The 22,069-nt window shown below is 43.2% G+C and overlaps 1 long non-coding RNA gene across 1 annotated transcript in view; it reads right to left on the bottom strand.

Annotated features, from left to right (window-relative positions):
* The window catches only part of LOC121110306, a 32,743-nt gene extending 10,941 nt beyond the window's left edge, over positions 1–21,802 (bottom strand). The window contains exons 1-2 of the long non-coding RNA XR_005858649.1: positions 21,015–21,802; positions 9,677–9,819 (exon numbers count right to left, since the gene is read on the bottom strand). This is a non-coding gene — a long non-coding RNA (uncharacterized LOC121110306). The remainder of the gene's footprint in view (positions 1–9,676; positions 9,820–21,014) is intronic.
* Positions 21,803–22,069: the final 267 nt, after the last annotated feature.

The raw sequence follows: 22,069 nt of genomic DNA, 5'->3' as shown, positions 1-22,069 counted from the left end.
CTCCAACAGAAAATTCTTATTAGCAACGATTCTTCAACTCTTTCTCTTACCTCAGTGGTGTGGCTGACCCCTCTGTATGCCTCATCTGAAGGCTCACCATCCACTGACAGTAATCTGAGGAGGTCCAGGGACAGCAAATGATGGCTGAACTTGATGATCACAGGGGTCTTTTCCAACACCAATGATTCTATAATTTGAATGACTTTTGACATTGTAAGGCTGTTACACTTGTGATCACAAATACCTTATGTCCACGATAACATTGGAAATCTTGTTCATTTTGCACCACTTCCAGAAAACAGCAAGAAGCTGTATAAAAGTATTTCAAAAGGAAGGAGCTGGTGAAGCAAGACAGCAATTTGGTTTATTTATCAGTGTTAGTAATTCCATTCCAGCCCATGAAGCCAGCAAGTATGGTTCATATTGAGAATATCTATGTGAAAAGTAATGGCAAATTATGCAAATAAATTGGCTACAATAAGACTTTTTCACTCTTTTTTTTTTTCAGTAGTTTATCATGCTGCAGTCTAATCAAGATATGGTAAAGGGTGGTACAGACATTATTCAGGAACTTAATGCCACATAAACCTAAGCAATTCATTTTTCTAACATTTTTAATTGTCTGCAGATATACAGATAGAGACTAACTGTAGTAAGTCCACATTAAATTCATTTTAAACAAATTTCAAGCCTAATTTAAGAAAATCATGATCTCCACTCACACTGAAGTGTGGTTTCACTTTGACATCAGCAAATCTATACTGCTTGGAAAGAAAAGCTGTTTCAAGGGCTGAGCTGCTAGTTGGAACTCAGGAATCCTGACACCACTCCAAGCCTCACAAACACGGGACCTTGGAGATGTCATTGGGAATGGAACTCACCCAAATGCACAAACCAAAAACCCAGGTAGCTGAGTTGGGTCTGGGTATCCTCAGCAGTTAAATGGAAAGAGAGTGACTCCTCTCAGGTTGAGATTGGATTCCTCGTTTTCAGAGGGTGTAAATTAGTGTTGTGTACCTTGACTTCAGCAAGGCTTTTGTTGTTTCTCCCACAATATCCTTGTAATGAAGCTTAGTAAGTGTCAGATAGTTAAGTGGACAGTGAGGTGGATTGAGACCTGCCTGACTGGCAGAGCTCAGGTTGTTACAATCAACAGTGCAGAATCTAGTTGGAGGTCTGTAACTAGCAGTGTTTCCCAGGGGTTGGTGCTGGGTCAGGTCTTGTTCAACATCTTCATCAATGACCTGAATAAACACTCAGCAAGTTTGCTGATAATACTAAACTGGGAGGAGTGGCTGACACACCAGAAGGCTGTGCTGCCATTCAGAGTCCTGGACAGGTTGGAGAGTTGGGTGGAGAGGAACCTGATGAGGTTCATCAAGGGAAAGTGCAGAGTACTACAGAGGGGGACAAATAACTGTGTGCATCTGTACAGGTTAGGGTCTGACCTACTGGAAGGGATCTCTGCAGAGAAGGACCTGGGTGTTCTGGTGGACAACAGGTTGGCCATGAACCAGCAGTGTGCCCTCGTGGCCCTGTTGAGGCCACACATGGAGTGCTGGATCCAGTTCTGGGCTCCACAGTTCAAGAAAGATGGAACTTCTAGACAGAGTCCAGCAAAGGGTCACAAAGATGACAGGGAGCCTGGAGCATCTTCCATATGAGGAAAGGCTGAGAGATCTGTAGAAGAGAAGACTGAGAGAGGATCACCTAACTTCATAAATATCTGAAGTGTGGGAGTCAAATGGATGAGGCTAGGCTCTTTTCAGGACAGACAGAACAAGGGGTAATGAGCAAAAACTGCAACATGGGAGGTTCCATATAAACATGAAGAAGAACTTAATTGCTATGAGGACGACAGAGCACTGGAATAGGCTGCCCAGAGAAGATGTGGAATTTCCTTCTCTGGAGATCTTCAAAACCTGCCTTCAAAACCTTCCTTACATTCAAAACTGAATGTAAGGAACCTGCTTCAGCAGGGGGGTTGAACTCGATCCCTTCCAACCTTTATGATTCTGTGATTCTGTGTAACATACACATGCACTGGACTCACTGCCGTGCTGCATAACTGTAACTGTAAGTGGAATCTCCCTGCACCTTGTCTATGAAGCATTGGTAACAACACACACTTTGTCTCAGTCACATTGTCGGAAGGAAGGTGCTGAAAGTTGTGACACTCTCAGCATGGACCTTCCCTGAGGTGACACCAAGACATCTGGACTGGCCTCAGAGCCAGAGCAGCCCCTCTGTGTGGCCCTGTGAAAAGGCCAACTTGATCACCTGAGTGCTGTGGGACCTCAGGAATGCAGGCAGGTGCCTGCTGCAGGGCTGTGTCTCACAGACATGCCGATGTGCCCCAAGCCAGTGCTGGTATCTCTAACTCCACAGGAGAGACAGGCACACCAGGAGTTTTCAGGGTTAATTCCTGAGCCATCCTTTTTGCAAGTGGCTTAATCCTGCACCAAACACATCTTGGTGGCACTTGCACTGCTGCTTCAGAGTCCCATGAGAGGATAAGGACAGTCTCAGCTTGCTCCCGATGCTGAGGGTTGCACTCATGCCTGCAGGAGCACTTTTCTGCCTGTATGTAGGGTTTGAAAGAAGCAGTGGCTTTATTGTCCCCAAATCAAAGCTGCATCTAAATAGCTCTGACAATAGAAACAATTTATGCGCATAAACATTAGTTGCATGCTTTCTAATTACAAGATCAGGCACTTCATACAGCCATTACTGTAATACTTCTAAACATCCATGAGTTTACTAACTGAACCCTGCTGAGGCTCACATTAACACTTAGTAAATGGACTATTCAGAAAATGGCATGGTAAGAGTTACACCTCTAAGTAATATTCTATAGAGCTGCATACAAATTGTAACCACATTTTCATAAGTGATAAAATGTTTTATCCTCTTTTGAAAAATAAATGCCATAAAAGCCAAATGCAGTTCATAATGACAAAGGCAAGGAAGGATACAGCTAGGCAGCGTTCAAGAGGTTTGGAATTCACATTGTTGAGTTGGATGTAATGTAGAATCTGGGCACCTAAATACCCTTGTGGGTCTGGCAAGAAGTTCTTGGCCACAAAGTATGGGCAGGGAAATGGAAGAAAATTCAGAGTTGCTAATGTGGTTCTACTTTAAGGACTAGCTAAGTGAAACTGGCACCTGTATGATGTTAGTGAGACTCCTGAGCTTATTCCATACGCCTTGCTTTCTTAAGTGATGAAAAACCCTTTTTTTGAGGCTGGTTCATCAGTAAGAAAAGGATGTCCCAGGTCCCAGTGTACTTCACTCATGTGTCCCCTTTCTCTTGCATGGCTGTGACAGAACTTCATTCCTTCTGTAAAGCCTTTATCCATGTTAATACAAACTAGTGGGAAAAAAAAAAAAAAAAAGGAATTTTTTGAAAAGAAAAAAAATGATCTGTTTTTTCAAACAAAAGATTTTGGGAGAAAAAATGTTTTACTGAGCAAACCACCTTAAAAAAACACAAGTCATGTAACTAAGAAAAGATGGAGAGAGACATTGAAAAGTTAGGAAAACCCAAGCATTCCCTATTTTCCACTTTGATATATTCCAAAAGATTAAAAATCTCAAGTCAGATAAGTAAGGTACCCTGACGTATGGCTTTGATTAAAAAAGAACATTCCAAAATAGAGGAAGAAATAGAAAGTTTCTTCATGCATGCGTCCCCACTTTAGGTTGCTGCTGTATGAAAGGAGAAGACAGAAAGCAAAACCAGAAAAAAAAATGTTATAAGACCTCTTCCTGAAAAAACACTAGAAATGATTGTTTCTTTTTCTAGAAAAAGAGTGCATGTCCTCTTAGTCATAATTAAAATAGGCGAATTTGGAAGGAATATAAATGTTTCTGCTACAGGACGTATCAACAGATAAATAGTTAAATGGACAATTTGTGAACAATTAGCCTGTAGTTTTCCTGCTTGCAATGTTTCTTCCATTCTCCAAAATCACTGCTACTGCCCAATCAGGAGGAGCTTTTCTGGCCCAAAAGGGTGGGCTGAACCCTTTTTTTGGATGAAGCAGCTCGCATACTTTGGCAAATGCCTACACTAGAAAATGAAAACCACCCCTAGAACTCTCCAGTTCCTAAAGTTTCTTTGCTCCTAGTTTAATCCCTTCCCACAACTGTCCCTGAAAGCACAGCATGAGTTTGTCCTTTTCTATTGACAAACAGCAATGGGGCTGAGTAGACGTGCCTACTCCAAAACCTACATTACATGAACAACCTCTACAAGATTTTAGTCATACCCTTCACATCTGAGCTCAAAATAATTCTTTCTCCATTTCTCCAAAACAATTGTAGGCCACATGGCAAGTAGAAAATAAATAACTCCATCTTACCACTAACCCTCCTTTTTGGCTAAATGGATGACTGCAATTGCACAGCCTGCAGATTTTCAAAGCATTGTGCTTCTCGAAGCTGGCGAGCAGGAGACGAATATAGTGCTGTGAGATGCCTTTACATATCTCTACAGCATTTCTACTGAAGGGAGTTATAGCAGCTGCTCCTTTAGAGAGGGAACTTGCGTCTTGGAGCTGCTCAAGTGGGAAACAATTCCCAGGCCAGCCCTGCCATGACGCTGTGGGCGATCGCCAATCGATTCCAGGTGCAGCTCACCAAGTACAGCATGTCCCAGATTTCTCATGGATGAGCTGGTGCCATTCTGAGACTTTCCACCGCTTGAACAAAGCTAAAAGTTAGCTTTTCTACAGAGAGTTGTGCTTACACATGGGAACAGTAATTTTGTCACCAGTCTCAATATGCTTAGGCATCTGATCTACCCTCGTGTTTATGATTCTTCCCATCTTTCATTTTGATTTTATATCCTCATCCCCGTGGGAGTCTTTTGCAAAATATTTTATAGGCAGAGGGATTATAGAACGTGGTGCCAATGAATAAGGCAGCATCCAGAATCAGCCTGTCATTGCAACATATTGTGTGTTTCAAGAAAGAGCTCCACCACCAGCACTGCAAAGGCAACTTCTGCAGGGGGGCTGTGAGAGAAGGTGCAAAGAAAATGAAGCCACTTTATTTCCAGTGGTTCCCTGCGTCAGGCAAAGAGGCAATGGGCACAAACTGGAGCACAGGAGGTTCCCTCTGAACACCAGGCAGCACTTTTTTTCTCTGTGTTCACTGAAAACTGGCACAGGGTGCCCAGAGGAGCTGTGTGAACCTCTTCCTTGGAGATCTCCAAAAGCTGCCTGGACATGGGTCTGGGCACCCTACTGTGGGTGCCCCTGTTGGGCAGGGGTTGGGCCAGGTGGACCCAGAGGTCCCTTCCAACCTCAGCCATTCAATGAATCTGTGCCCTGTCACAAGCCTGTTTGATCATCCTCATCACTGGTTAGGACCGCACTGTTTTGTCTTCTCCTCTTGTTCCAGGCTCCTGGCTCATGTATGTAACAGTAAAACAAACATGACCTCAATCCCTAGCATGGGATAGTGCAGCCTGAGCAGTTCCTTTGTTCTCCTCATGAGGCTTTTTCTGGTGCCAACCCAACCTTTCCAAAGGTAGGGCCAGGATCTTCTTGCAGGAAAACCAAGGCCAGGAGTTGCTGCTGGTAGACAGCAGGAACAAAGGTGCCCTTTTTGGGGCAAGGACAAGAGTGTGTCTGCATGTGCACTGTGACAGGCAGTTGCTCTTGAAGCAAAGGGTCCATACGTTGTTCCATATGGTACTACAAATTTCAGATGCATGCCAGTAAGTTAGAGATGGCCTCTCTCAAAAACATATTGTGGTGTAGTAACTAGAGAATTTTCTCCATAACAGGAACCTGGCAGTACAACCCATTGACCCAGGACGAGTGGTTTTTTTAAGTGCATTTTGTCTCACCTCCAGTGCCAACTGCAGACATACTTTCTGACAACCTGAAAAAGATTACTTTAACCAGGAAAAAAAAATAAGGGATGTGAGAGCAGAGAAAGAAGTGCAGCTTTTCTTGTGCTGTGACCATTTCTTAACTTTGAGTGAAAAAGCACTTTCAATTTTCCCATGGTATTAGTCTAATTTGTCTGAAGATCTGTTTGTGATTTGTGGAAGATGTTCGTTAAAGCTAATGTAAAAGGTAATACTGGGATTTAATCCTCAGGGCTTTAGCAAATAACCACTATCTTTTAATAGGAAATGGGTGGCATGTTGGTTGTCAACTCTAATTTCTCCTCTAGTCTGAAATCTTATCCATACTTTTTCTATTACCCAATACTACTAACTTCTACAGAAACACAGTATCTGCTTTTTGCGCAGGACAAATGCAAAACGTCAAACCTTCAGCTGAGGTTCCTCATCTTTTAGAAGAGCATCTGGTAAAGCATCAAAGCAGAGGACAAAGTTAACATTTGAAAAGGCACTCTCAGAACACCCATTGCTCCTGTGGTTTGTGCATTATACTATTTTCCAAGAGATCTGGATTTGATGTCTTGTCCTTTGCTTTCTGGGGTGAGGAAAGCTCTGAGCCCTTTGAGAGTGGTGAGGGGCATTCAATAAGGAAAGAAGGGACCTACGGCGAAGATCAAAACACCAAAACAATACACAGAAAAAACAAGAGAGAGCCAAGAAGACTCAATCCTACGGTACCTAACAATAATTTTTTAAGGCATGAGTTTGTCCAATGTGTTGTTTATTCATCCAATTTATTATAATGATGAACAGCTTTAAAATTGGAGTAGAACGCTAATTCATACTTTATGTATAAAAGAAATGATAGGCAGCTGTGAACCAGAGGGGCACTGGGGGAGGTCTCAGACTGTACAAGCAAAGGAATATGACTTGGTGTCTCTGTTAGCAATGAGAAGTTATATATTGCAAATTAAGTAGTTCTTCCTACTACTTAACGAAAGCTGAGCACATGTGACTGCTATTGTCATGCCATAATCAATGTGATGTGAATTTGGCCTGTACTTACACTGAGCTGGAGGAGTTTTTCAGTGCTTTTGAGAACAGGAATAGGAGTGGACTGAAGCTTCTCACTAGTCCTAAACCAGGCAACCAGCAGGCACATTGGCTCAGAGGCATCGTAAGAAGCAGAAAAAAAATGAAGGCTATTAATGTCACAGCACTATTGAAATGAAATAGTAGTATGGATCTACTGACCCTCAGAGGACCAGCCAAAGGCAGAGTGGTAAATCTTTGCCTTTTAGCCCAAGAATGGCAAGTTGCTCCAAGCAGGTGACTCCATACTTTTGTGCCTGAGCAACATGCATGACAGAGACATAGTTTGGATTCACTGTGGTCTTTAAAGCAGTATTCACTGTAGTTCTACAGAGACAAAGTACAGAGGAGCTCTACCACGGGCTAATGCAACCAGCACTTCATCCTTACTGCTGGGCATTTGTGGTAACATCAGACACACTGAAAGAAACACAGAAGCATTGGCACCTCAATTTCCACACCAAAAAACCTATGCCATACACACAAAAAAGATATGAAAACCAGAACATATATTCCAACAAAAGACAAATCCACATGCAGCTTACCTGAACTTAAGCACTGGTGCAAAAATGCATCTCATCCCACATTCAGTAAAAGGTTGAGCTGCAGGTGTGAATCACATAGGTGACTGCAAGGGCAGATTACAAATGGGCACATGTTGAGGCTGTGGTTTTGCACCACATATGTAATAAGAGTGCAGTTTGCACAGAACGGTGTGAAATTTTGCCAGTGCAACTTAATCCAGGTTGGTTGTTTGAATGGAAAAGAGACTGCAGGGAATGTAGACCAACATCTAATACATCCAGTGATGAGCAGGGAAGAAGATTTTAAGTGGGGGAGAAAAAAACCAAACACAACCTCATGTTTTATATTTTAGAAGAAGTCTTCATTCTCAAAACCATTCAGGAAATCCTGCTGGACATATAACCATAGACTCCCTCACTCTTTTTACAAGAGGTTTTAAAATACCTCAGTAGTTATTTATGAACCAAACAATAATTCAGGACAAATGTCCATTGCCAGTCAGACCCTAATCTTGCCTACATACAAAACCTAACTGTAAACCCACTCAAGAATAGGCCAGTGATGGCTGTCAGACTACATCTGGGAACAGAAGATGTGCCCTGGTAACAACATCCCCAGACCTACCTCAGCAGTACTGCCTTGGTGCAGCAGCAACAGTCTCCTGGCTCCATGGTGGATGAAAGCCTGATGCTAACCCCAAACTCGAACATAACATGAGGCCTGGCTCTACTATGAGCTGTGAAGTGATCACACGGTGATTCATGACCACTGCTAGTCCCAAACCTTCTCACATCTATATGATCTACTTCAGCTACAAGACTAAAACTGGATTAACAAACACTTGCAATTCAGGGAAAATGCTCAGCACTGTGTTTATAGTGAGAATTGGGGTTAGAGATAGGCCTAGGACAACATGAGGATAACTGATGGCTTCCTGAGAGGTGTCCTATCTAGATATGGAATTAATATGATGGAAGCATGTACTGAAAAGCCTGACAGAGCCGACCGTTTTTATCTACTATTTTGTATAGTAGGTTTGGATTTGGGGTTAAAGTGTGAAGCATGAGTTATGACTGGATCTAATTGGGTTTGCTTAGGTTTACAACCCTTGCTATGTTAGTCTTTTACTTCAGCATTAATTAGACGTGCTGTCAGGATAATGTATCATTTGATGACAAATGCTGATGAACTTGAGTAAGCAAATTTTTAGAACAAGAGCTGGGCTAAGGTGGTAATGGGACCAGCCCAGACCTCACAGCCACCAGACACATGTCAGTTCTAGCTGTGGCAGCTACTTCTGAGGGAAAATAAAAACAGAGAAAATACAAAAGATTAAAGGAGAACTCTGCCCAGAGTCAGCTGGGAAAAGCAGCATCAAGGTCCCAGACCACAGTCATCCTCTGGGACTCTCTCCAGAGCAGCAGCTGGTGAGCATGAGAATGATTTTCAAGATGCTTTTCCTCTTGTAGACTTTATTTTCCATTGGGACCCATTCAAACTCTTCATTGAGAGTTCCTGTTTATGATGGTATTGGTGCCGATCAGAGTGCGCTAATCAAACACAAATGTTTCAACACTGGCAATAATAATTACTATTGCCTACTTTGTTGTGCACTGTTTGGTTTTCTCCAATACAAATTAGCATTTACAAACCAAAAGGCAAAGAAAAAGAGGGGAGAGGAGGTCAATTCCCCCAGCAGGGAAGCTACTTCCCATGAGGACCTGTCTTGACAACTTTGCCAGGATTTGCAGGTGCAAGGACATGAAAATAACAGCACAAGAACAATAGCATAAAAACAATTAAAGAAAAATATTGCCAAAGGGAGTCTGGAAAACACTGTCTGAATGACTTCAGGAGAAGATTTTGGAGCTGCAAATGGCAGGCCCTTAGTGTTATGAAGACTAGTGCAATGGGGTACTTAAGGCAGCACACGTGTGAGACAAGTACTGTTTTGTAGCAGGGTGACAAGCCCTGGAAATGTCCGTGGATCTCCCTGAGGGCTCCCAAGCCTTTACAAGAACAGACTGTCAGTAAGGGATATAAACAGCATTCTGCTGCAGCAGGCAGGGAGGGACCTGTAGGTCTGTGATGGGTCAGAAACAGTTCATTCTAGTAGATCAAGGATTTTCTGAATTGGGCCAGGCTAGCTTAGATGTAGGTATTCCCAAAGAAGTCCCTAAGGGCTTCTTCAGTACTTACTCCTGAGCCTAGCAGGCGTCACTGCTCCTGACCAAAAGGCAGGCTGGATTTGGGTGTTTCATTGAGACTGGAATGGGTCAGTGGGTTATATCTAGGGACTGCTGACATTTTCTTTCCAGGGATTTAATCTTCATCTGGTTTTCCTTTAAAAAAAGAAATTAAAAGAAAATAAAATCAATCTAGGTGATATATAGTATGTACTTAACTAAAATCAACAGCATACAAGCCCCAAACTTACTCCTTAGGTATTTGCTGCAGATCTAGACACAGCAATATGGTACCAAGTCAGAACGAAATTGGAAAGAACTCCTTTTCCTCCTCTGAACATGATCTGTCAGACACTATTCCCCACACCTACAATTACTGATTTCATGATATTATTTCATTGTGTTGGAAGAATTCTTTGAAAAGTATAGCAGATTTTTACCAGTAATTTAAACTAGCTACCAGTCTACATCCTGGTTACTGTGTATCTACTGCCAAGACACTGTTTTGGTAACAGTTAATAATCAGCTGTCTGGACTACCTCACCATAAACATTACAGGGTTTCATCACTCATGTTTTATTTAATTCCACTTGTCATCAAGGTCTATTATTGGAGCCTTACAATTTTGTTCAAGAGAACTGATTTTTACTACTGTTGAAAGCTCCTCTACGTACTTTTTGCACTTTATTCTCCTGAGCTAGGACCCTTCTCTTTTGGTTCTCAGGTTGACATAAGATGTTTATTCAAATAAATTCATTAGATGATTGACAAGCTATAGGTGTCCCTGGTGGAGTATGCTTGAGATGCCAGGGGGGGAAAGGAAAATGCATGAGGTTAGCAAATGATTACAGCTAAATACAACCACCTGTCTTTGATTCCACTCATTATACCACAAATTCCCTCTTGTTTACCATCCTGTAAAGGTTTGTCCCAGCTGAAGAAGGTGTAAACTGAAATCACCCTTCCCCTTGTACTTCATCTCTCACTGCCTTCATTTTATTCCTGTTATGACCTCCTGCACTTGGCCTGGAAGCATGGAGCGTAGAAGGTAGTTGACTGGAATAAAGTAATGGTTAAGATGGCCAAGGATTAACACAGGAGTGATGATGGAGCAGTTACTTCAAGAGAGTTTCAGGTGACAAAATCAAGTAAGCACTTCAGACCCTGTAATAGGCAATGGTCTCACATGCTGGCTTTGCTCTGCATTTACTCTGTTTCCCAGCCTGCACCCCTGAGGGGCATAGAAGAAAAGGATCTTGGCCATAGTGCCAATGAGTAGTTGCTCATGCAGTGAAATATCTCCAAATGGAGGGAGCCCAGAAGCAGTAGTGGCTGGGCAGGAATGAGCCTCCCATGTTCCGCTGCCTCCAGAAATTCCTGAGTCTGAAATGTTTCAATGAGAAATTTCTCTTCTCAGCAAAACTAGCTTAGAGCTGATTCTTCCTGAAGAAAAAAAAAAAAAGAAAAAAAAAAAAAAAAAAGAAAGAAAGAAAGAAAGAAAGAAAGAAAGAAAGAAAGAAAGAGGTCAGGCAAATCAACATTTCCCTAACGGAACAAGTTGAAGATCTCCTTGAGCAGCTCTGTGCTTAGTAATACCCCAGTAAGCAAGATAGCAGTGAAAGACATCTGAACAAAACAGAAGACATTTGTTTCCTTAGAGTAACCAGCAGGTGCTAAGGTAAACAGGTTTTTATAGGAGGTCCCTAAATATGTTGATATACGTAGGTCTAGACAGTCATGCTTAGAACCCTGTTCAGGCACTGCCTTGGAGAATTCTGTTCTGCAGAGCACGCAGACACATTAGTACATCCCAGAGCATGAAACTGTAAGTCCTGCTCAGAGTGTGTGTACATAGCTCAAGTCCAGTACTGTGCTATGCTGTTGCCACTATTTGGCACCAAGCTGTCCAGCTTCTGGATTGCTCTGAGTGCAGGTGGAGCAGATGCACAATGTTTTGCATTTGTCCACGTGGAGAACTCCCACTCTGAGACATTCAGAAATGCTTTGCCAAGAGAAGCAAACATCTCTTTATACTCCCCCCCATCTGCCCTGTGAATTCTCCTTTCTCTGTTGTTCCTGACCTTTCTCAGATTCAAAACTGCTGCTCCAGGCACAGGACTTGGAGTCAGCACTTACTGTCACTGAAAAATTATTCTGTATGGCAGAATCAATTTTCTTTGCCTGGAGCATTTTGTTGTCCTGTTTCTCTTTATTTCCATTACTTATGTTCCTCTTCTTTATTTTTTTTCTCTCCAGTCTCTTCTTTTAACCATTCTTTAACCCCAAATCAACTTTACTCCCAAACACTTTCTCTGCATTTGAAGTTTGCTTATTTCCAAAATTCCTCCACATCTATCCTTAGTAGTCTTACTGGGTTTGTCACGCTGCAGCAACTTTCAATGGTTATGGCAAGACAGTATGGAATGATGGCAGAGAATTCTCCCTGTCTTCTGAAGACAGAATACTGGGCCTACACACAGCAGTGTTTTGGTGTTTGTGGCGCTTCTCCAGGGTGGTGATGCTTGGTGGGACTTTGAAATGGTGGTAGCTGGATGGCATTTTGCTTAGACTACCCAATGTTCCCAGTCAAGGTTGATGCTTCCTTCCAAATACTGGAGGGCTTGGGGAAGAGGTTGGCTGTTTCCACTATATTCTCTTTTTCTTCTGTTGGGTCCAAATGCATCCAACAACAGACATCTACCAGGATTTCCTTCTGGTGCTTTGCTCACACGCTGGGCTAAGCAGTGTTAAAAGATATTGAAGGGGACAGAGAAGGAGAAAGTAGACTGGAGACTCTAAAGAGTTGTCCTCCACCCCCAGGTGGATGGACCAGAGCTTTCCAGGGAGGTGTACTACTTTAGTCATTCATGGCTCTGCCTTTCACTGCTTTTTGCTGCAAACACCCTGCCCTCCACCCCCCCCCCCCCAAGCCTGCCCTGCCCTGCCCTGCCCATTCAGGCACAACCACTTCATCTCATTGCGCATCCACCCAGCCTGGCAAGCTTTTCTGCCCCTTTCTGGCCCTACTGTAATAACAACAGCAGAACTGCATTGCGCTCATGTCTTTACAAGCTTATACAGGAATATACAGTGGTGTTTTACAAGGCTATAAAAGTACATCTTAAAGGAAGCAAGCACAGGAAAACAGGAGAAGTGGGGCCAGATCAGCTGATGTAAATAAAGGTTGCATTGAATTAAAAAGCTCTGTGACTATTTACAACAGCTGCAGGACCAGACTTGTGGCCTCTTCCTAAGGCGGGGAGGCATTTCAACATCCCCTCAGTGTTATGGTGGATGCTGTCCCAGCTCCCCTTGCTCACTCAGTGGAGAGAGATGCTGGTAGGGAGGAGGAGGTGGTCCTTCACTCCATCTGGAAGAACAGCCATGTCGCAGTTGTAAAGGGTGATGCTTAAGGTAGGTTGTTGCACCATGCCCAGCAGTGATGGACGGATACATTCTCCCTCTGCTTGTCTTTGCTGCAGACTGGCTGCCACGCAAGGAAGAGCCCTCATGGTTGGAGCTGTTCAGAGTTTGCAGTATTCATCAAAACATGCTGTTTCAGGGCTCCAAAAACTGTTTGGCAAGGTGAGCTAAATCCAATGCAGGGGCATGACTTGTAGGTGGTGGAAACAAAACAATAAGAAAGGAAGGGAGGTCACATGGGAAGAGCCAGACATTGCATTTTGACATGTTCTGTTCCGAGAACAGCAGAACATATTTCATTTTTTCCTGAAACAAGTGTTGAACTTTTCATTCATCCTCTGAAATGATAAACTTGAGCCATGATGGGACTTTCTGGATTACAGACCTGCTGCCCAGGGTACACAACGAATAACAGTTTATCTTTCATGGATCAAATCTCTGTAAGAATAAAAATTCCAGTAGCAATCCTTCAGGAGAGACAACATCCCAGTGATGCATCAGCATGATGTAGACTGTCATCTCTGCCAAGATGCTGTATGAGCACTTATGGAATACAGGCATGTAAGTAAAGCAAAGGGACTAGTTCTGTAGAAATAAACTTACACATCGGGTAAAGCTGGTTTTTTTTTTCAGGAGTAAAGGAAGTGGGGTTTTTTTTGTTGTTGTTTTGTTTTTGTTTTTGTGATTGTGCAGTACCACTGACAGCCAGAAGAGGTAGGAAATGTCACCTTTACACTCAACCATACTGCCTCCATTGGCTTGTTTGAGTCGGCTACAGATTTCAAAGCATTGCATTTTTACCTCCATTATATACTACAAAAATTAAGATAGCCCTATTCTGTTGAATTTTTAAAAGAGAACAGATTTCAAACAATGGGATCACTTGATGTGTTTTTTCTATTTTCTAAATTAAACACTCAGAGAATCATAGAATCACAGAACATCCCAAGTTGGAAGGTACCCATAAAGGTCATCGAGTCCAGCTCCTGGTTCCACACAGGACCATCCAAAAATCAGACCATATGGCTGAGAGCACTGTCTAAACACTTCTTGAACTCTAGCAGGTTGGGGCTGTGCCCACTGCCCTGGGCAGCCTGTTCCAGTGCCCAACAGCCGTTTGGTGAAGAGCCTTTCCCTAACACACACCTGACTCTCCCCTGTTGCTGCTCCATGCCATTCCTTCGGTTCCTATCACTGTCACCAATATCTCTTCATTTCATTTGAAAAACAAAACAAAACAAAGAGCTTCCAACCAGCTGTAAAGAAAGTGTGAACCCCTCTCGTCCCAACAGCCAGTTTTGTGTGATGGCTGTGAAAGAGCAGCGAAAGGAGGTCAAGTCTGAGATGAATCATTCCGTTTGTATCTCCAGTGGCTGCAACTCACATCCACCTTGGCTGGGGAAGAGAGGGCCCGTGCTGGCCATGGCTGCCCAGTGCTCATTTGCACCTGTGAGCTGGGGATGTAAGTTGCTGCCAGATCTGCTTGGGGACAAAACAACACCCAGTCAGGCTGGGAAATGTTGGGGTTTGGATTTCAGAGGATCATTAGTTCTGGTTCCCAAATCTGTGATTAAGGTTCTGGAAACATTCACAAGTTCCCCCATGGGCTGAATCTTAGCAGCCATCCTGGGGAGGAGGAGCACGGGCTGCATCCCCCACAGCTTGCCCTGAGGTGGGAATCATAAGGAACACGGAGCTAGGCTCCTCTTGCCAGAGCTCAGTGTTTCCAGGGCTACATGCATCTGTGAGGGTGTAAAACTGCTTCTAAAGAGCCCCTTTCAATGAGCTGAGGAGATACACCGGGGAGAAGGAAAAATGTGCTAAGATGCGATTGCTAAATAAGAAATCTGCGAGGCCAGTTTGGCATCGCAGAGGCTTCTCCTGCGATTTGGCAGGGCAGCCTACATATTGTGCAGGTGCAAATGGCTCCTCCAGGGACCCAGGGCTGCTAGGCCTCTTTTCCAGCAAAAGGCAAGAGGGGAAATAAAACCACTGGACCAAGCCCTACCCTCATTAACACCCCTGAATCCTACTGACTGAAGGCAAAATGTTCCCCAGATCAAGCGAGACAGAGATTTTCATCTCTAATTCCTGGCTTGGCATGCAAAGACTCAAGTCCAGACTTATCCATGCCAATGGAGGTGTACTAACCTCCCTGGAACCATGAACGGTGGTTGGCTCCACCGTGATTTTTCCATTCAATGCTTTCTACCCACAAGTTAACAGATCCAAGCAAGGCTCATGGTTTCCATATCCCTTCTGTTGGAAATGGACAGTGTGGTCCTTCTGCGTCCCTAGAGCTGGGGATGGAGTCCATTCTCCATTATCAGGAGAGCAGAACCTCATCTTGCACATTGACAGTGCAGCAGTGCCCAGGCACTGGTGGGGCTTTCTCCTTGGTCTTAGTGTACAAAGGAGCAAACATTGCAAACATCTATCTTTGTTCATCCTTTTTTTTTTTTTTTTTTTTTTTTTTTTTTTTTTTGCATGGACTACAAAATACGGCCATGAAGAGACACGTACCATATCGTACCAATAGGCATTTTTATCAGTCATCACTGAAAAACTGAAATGAAAATGTGCTGGGGCTAGCCAAATGTAAAAAACTAACACCTTTTACAGAGCCTCACCACCACCAGTTCTGTGTTTTTCACCAGGCAGAGCTGCAAAGCAATTTGGATAAACTAATGTTTATCTAAATGTTCAAAGTGTGCAGAGGTCTTTGATAGCAGAGCAACCCGTCTGCAGCCTGGCCCTTTGACATACACCCTGCTAGACTCCACATTATGTTCTGTAGTCACCAGGATATTATTCTCAGGTACAGAAGAAGTAGATAAATGCATACTTTTACTAAAATAACATCCCCTGCCCACATGTATCCCCTTCTCTGGCTTTAATGTTTTACACAGTGTTAGGACTTCACTTCTGTGTGGTTGTTCAGCTACAAATTTGGCAGTCTGCTTCATTTTTTTAGAATAATTGTATAGAGTTGCTATAATTGTGTGTAAGATTTATTTATTATGGAAACATGGGTTTCATAATTGCAAAAGAAAATTGCAGAAGCCCAAGACAAAGAAGACATGTTATGTACTTTGCACAGCTTCCACTTTCATCTCAGCTGTTTTTCTCCAACACTTTCAATATTTTTCTTGCAATTATTCATTTGTCCTCCTCTAATGTTGCTCTGCTATGATGACCAGTTGGGCAGTATATGTCCACGATGCATGCAGACAGTACCTATGGGTTAAAACCTAACTATAATAAAGGTATTATTCTTCCTGCTCAATGCACTTATTTTCAGCTATGCTTCAGGTGATAAAATTACAGAAGTGTAAATCCCTTTGGTCTTCTCAGTCTTTTAGCTGATGTCATTTTTCACTGGGAATAACATGTTATTTCTTTCTGGAGAACTGGGCAGTGCAGGAAAGGTGGATCGATATGATTTTTAAATGCAGTATGTGCAAGAGGGGAAAGATGCTGAAGTCAAATATTCACAAAAATTAATAGCTTTCCTGATCTGAACTCATGTTTCTCATGCTCTTTGGATTACAGTAGGGTTACCCTTCTGGTGTCTGCACCCCGGGGATTCACATCTGTGTAAATGTGGTAATAGAAAAAGGTCCTTGTGATGAATTCATGAATTGTTCTCATTGACACTGGTTGATACTTTTACTTGGACAAGTCTCCTTTGCAGGTGCACTGACCACACACTAATTGAAAGGATTATTTTCATAACTTTCTGTGCAGTCTGCAAGGCTTTCTGTGAAAAGCATAATTGTTTCAACCAGCTGCTTGGAGTTGTTTTTATTAATTTCTTTAAATCCAACAATGCTGGATCGGCATATTTGAGACTCTCCCCCAAACTGCATATGAACATAAATAAAATGGATGCATGTGGCTCTCGCATGGAGAGAGAACTTCGTTTACAAGTATACCACTTCTGTTAGGAAAGCAAGGGGGAAAATCACTTTCAAAAATGTACTTTTCTCCCATTCCCTTGCTATTTTTGTCCTCATCCCCACAGCAAATCTTCAATGCACACTATGTCTGCATGGCACCTGTTGGGATTAGCTAAGGCCAGAGCAGACATGCTGCCAGTCCGTGCATTTGCACTTGCTTGATATATCTAATCCCTAGTTTATGCTATACAAAGCCTCAGCCATAAAGGTCTCTTTCAGTCGTGTTATTCCACACTTTGGGGTGAAAGCCATCCCTTCTCACTTGCCTTAACCCCCATTTGCTTGTTGTACCACGTGCCCAGGGCTCAGTGGTGGGTGAAGTACGATTCAGGAGATCCTGAGCAGATAGCATCTGACTTCAAGCATTCCTAATGTAAAACATTCACGCAACTCTCAGCCTCCATGTCCTTCCACAGGCTCACATATAGTCCCTTTGCTCTCATGGGGAAAATGGTTTTGCTGAGCGAACCCTGTGACTTCTCTCTGAGCCTGCCTGTGCCCAGCCACATAAGTCAGAGAAAATCAGAGAAAAATCAGGCAATGAGGTTTGCAAAACCAAGAGACTGTCCCAGAATTATTGGCTATTACTATGCATGTAAAAGTAGCTTTTCATAATTTTCTTGATTTGGACTCTCAAGGGCAGGATACATTTTCTACTTTTCTGGAACTATTTTAAATAGAACACTCTGTTTCAGAAAAGAGCACTCTGGATCTTGACAAAAATTGCAACAAAAAGTTTGATATTTCCAGGGCAATAGCAAGCATTGTCAGTACAGCTGGTCAAAAGAGAAAAAAACAAAAATCAAAAAACAAATTGCCATTTCTGGATATATTTTGACGTTTGTTTTTTGCACTCTCAATCAGAAAAAAAAAACACTGACTGTTTAAGTTCCACAGTATTCCATTTGCAGAAGAAAAATGCCTTCTATTATGGCAGTGAAAATATTATTTTGACAATAATCATATGAAATTAAATGAAGTATGTAAGGTAGTACAAAATTTAAAATGACATAAAATAGCTAATAGCCAAAGGACAGAGAGCATCTGTCCAAACAAGATTTAATTTCATCCTGAATTGGGTATCATAAGGGCTCCTCTGAAGTTGCTCTATTTCTTGGTTGAGTAGAGGATGAACTTCTGGAGGTTACATTGGTTTTTTCTCCGGTGCTGGATGCACAGTGCTTTCATGTGGATGCACAGTCTAGGATTCGCTGTATGCCAAGCACGTTTTCTAACCATGAAGGTGTCACACCCAGAGCATCCACAAGCTGGTGGCATTCCACTGCAGCCGGGACCCTCACAGAGCCTCTGCCACACAGGAGGGTCACTCTTCCTACCAAACACCTCTGCCCACACAGTACCACCTTGAAATGGGACCTACAAGCACAGCTCAGCCCATGGGGTTGTGGCCAACCAGCAACAAGATCTCTGCATGTCCAATCTGCTTTGACACACGTTTCCTCTCATTAATGTCACTGTTTGTGCTTCATATCATCATAAAAACACTCTACACTCATTTTCACTCCTTGAGGGCCAACTAGGCCATATTCCCACTGCCATCCTCCAGGCAAAGAGGCATCTGGCCAGTGGTCTCATTTCCCACCTTCTCATCCCCAGGCTGCAGTTCCTTGGGCCATAAGAAGCAAAGCCTCAGCAGAGGCGTTTGCCACATTCCCACATTCCCACTGGGGAGGAAGTGCTCCCCAAGGCACCCAGGTCATTGTTCGTCCCAGAGCAGGCAGAAGTTTTTTTTGGCAAGAAACAAAACAGCTTTTGCTGCATGGGGCCCCTCGCCGCCCAGCAAGGCCAAGGACAGCACCATCCTGCCGTGCAGCTGAGAGCCTCTCCTCTGTCTAAACAGGTGGGTAAATCAAGTGCTGTTTTATTCCTGCAGCTTAGTCCTGACTGAAAACTGTATTCAGCTCCAGAGTTTGCTGCCATAAACTTCTCAGAAAAGCTATGTAATGCACTGTGAAAAGGAGTGCATGTTTTCCTACTGAATAATACAAAAGTAAAGCAGAACTGATTCGGTAATCAGAGCTTCCAAAATAGAAAGCACTCTATAGTGTGGCTTTTTGGTAATGCTGTTATGGACTCAACTGAGGACATGACTGGGAGGACCATAGAATCATGGAACATTCTGAATTGCAAAAGACCCATCAGGATAATCAAGTCCAAATCCTGACATCCAGGAACCTAAGAGTAAGGCTGTATAGCTAACAGCATTGTACAAATGCTTCTTGAGCACCAGCAGGCTTGGGACCATGACTGGTTCAGTGGGGAGCCAGTTCCAGTTCCTGACCGCTTTCCTGGCGAAGAACTTTCTTCACTGTGTCCAATCAGAACTTTGCCTGATGCAGCATTAAGCCACTCCTTCACATCTTATCACCCGTCACCAAAGAGAAGAGATAAATGCCTTCCTCTGGGACCCCTCCCAGAAGCATGCTGTTGCCCCTCAGTTTCTTCTTCTCCTGGCTGAACAATCCATGTATTCTCAGACACTCTTCACAAGTCAAGCCCCCAAGACTTTTCACTCTTTGTTGCCCTTGTTTAGATACAATCTAAAATTTTTATATCCTTCCTATGCTGTAGAGCCCAGAACTGCACGCAGTACTCAAGATGAGTCTGCACTAATGGTGAGTATGGTATCTTTTCATCAGTTAATTATAATGTGCTTAATGCACCTCAGGATATGTTGGTCTTTTTGGCCATCAGGACACATTGTTGATCCATATTGAGTTGTCCATCAACCAAAATCCCCAAGACTTCGGGGATGCACTCTGGCCATTTGTCCCCTATAAGTACACCCACATTTGCACTGTTCCAGGTGCAGAATCCAGCATTTGCTTTTCTTAAATGTTGTATGGTTGGTGATTGCCCAGTGCTATAATCTTTCAAGATCTCTTTTCAAGTCCTCTCTGCCTTCAAGAGAAGCAACAGCTCCTCCACATTTCGTATGGTCCACACTTGTATTTACTGTGTACTCTGTGAAATATATGATATTGTTTTCCCACAGGGTTCTCCTTGTGTGAGGCAGGTTTCCACACACGTGCTCTGTGTACACCCTCCACAGGATGCTCCTGCACCAGCCGTGGCCCAGCAGGCATGGTCCTCCTCAGGATGGGACTCCCTCTGGGCCATGCAGGATTTGGACCAGGCCAGGCACACCTCTGGTAACTCCTGTGTTAAGTCTCTTGTGTGCATCATAATATGCACTGCAGTGGGTGTGTGCTTGCAGGGGGCCTTCTCACAGCTGTTAAGCTCTGTGAGTTGCAGCGTGGGCAGCACCCGGCAGTACAGGGCTCCTGCAGCCAGCTGGGACTGTCCCACTCCATGACCCTCTCTGCCTACATGTTGTCAAAAGCTGATCCTCAGCAGGTAGCATTTCTTCCAGGCCGGATGTAGCAGGTGGTTTCAACCCAGAAACTCTTTTTTTTTTCTTTTCTTTTTGTACAGATTCCAATTAAATGTTTATAAGCTATTAGTTACATAAAACTCCAATCACTGATCTTGGCAAGTTTCTGTGCTTCTCTGTGTGCTAACGGCTCAGCTTAACTTTTGTTTGTTGTTGAGGGACTTTCAAGTGTGTGTAAAATATTAACTTTTTAATTTGCAAGGAAATTAGTAGTTGGAAAACTATAATCCCTTACGAGCATGCACGCACACTCACATATGTGCACACAGTCTATTAAAATCACTTATATTATTAAGTTTGTAATAAATCCTTGGCATGGAATGGCACGTGCTGAATCACTAAGGTATTTGACAAAGATCGATTTAAAGGGTTACTCTGAGGCCCCAAATTCCATTTTAAAAACAAGGCCCTATTGAACTTAATCAATGGGTTTTCTGTGATTTTTTTTTTTTTTTCAGCAACTTTAATTAAGAGCTTTTGGGCAACTTTGAAGGTTCTTGTGTAGTATTTTTAGCTGTAGCTGTGAAGTGCTACAGGAGAGCATGAAAACATACCTACACACGTCTTTATACCTCTGTCTTCATGAGGAGCTGGGAAGCTTTCCATCACACATTGGTCATGGGTAGCTTTTGTTTCTATAAACCTGTCAAGAGGAAGAAGCATATCTGAAACATCTATTGGACATGCTATGACCACTCCATATTCATAGCCTGGCATAAGTGAAGCCAGTCAGAGGTTTTTCCTCTCTGCCAGGCACATCCATGCCTCCTGCAGCTGGAGGATGTTTGGCTCCAAGTCTACATGGGGTCAGGCCTGGTAGCATAGGATAAAAGAATCACATAATAGTGCTGGAAGGGACCCTAAAGCTCACTCAGTCCCACCCTCTGCTGTGTACAGGACTACCCCACACCAATTCAGGCTTCCCAGGCCCCCATCCAACCTGCATCAAGTGCCTCCAGTGATGGGGCATGCACAGCTCCCCTGGGAAGCTGTGCCGGTGCTTCACCACTCTCCTAGTGAAGAATTTTTTCCTAAGTCTAACCTACACCTACATTCTTTTAGTGTATAACTGGTACCCTTTGTCCTATCATTACATTTGCTGATAAGGAGGCTCTCCTTGTCTTTCTTGTAGGTTCCCTTTAGGTAGTGGAAGTCTTATGTAAAGCGTCCCTACTATAAGTCTTGCCAAATGTAGCTCAGCATTGGTTGTATCACCTGTACATCCCTACTGCTCAAAGGGCCAGCAGACACATTTTTCTTTTTTTGCTGCTGTTTCTATTTGTTTGTTTGTTTGTTTGTTTGTTTAAGCACAGGCTTTTTACATGAAATGTGAAAATGACGAAGAAGGACTTTTTTTGTTTTTCCTTCCTTCCTTCCTTCCTTCCTTCCTTCCTTCCTTCCTTCCTTCCTTCCTTCCTTCCTTCCTTCCTTCCTTCCTTCCTCCTCTCTTTCTCTCTTTCTCTTTCTCTCTTTCACTCTCTCTTTCCTCCCCACCCCCACCCTCCCCCCCAGGATAAACTCTGATATTCATTTCCTTTTTTTAATTTTTTCCTAATTTTCATTGAATGAGGATCAGGGCCATCCCACCAGTTTGAAGAGATTTGGACAG

Source organism: Gallus gallus, chromosome 3, assembly GCF_016699485.2.
Source record: "Gallus gallus isolate bGalGal1 chromosome 3, bGalGal1.mat.broiler.GRCg7b, whole genome shotgun sequence".
Taxonomy (NCBI): Eukaryota; Metazoa; Chordata; class Aves; order Galliformes; family Phasianidae; genus Gallus; species Gallus gallus.
Note: the sequence above shows the minus strand (reverse complement) of the source record. Positions and strands in the feature narration are given on the sequence as shown.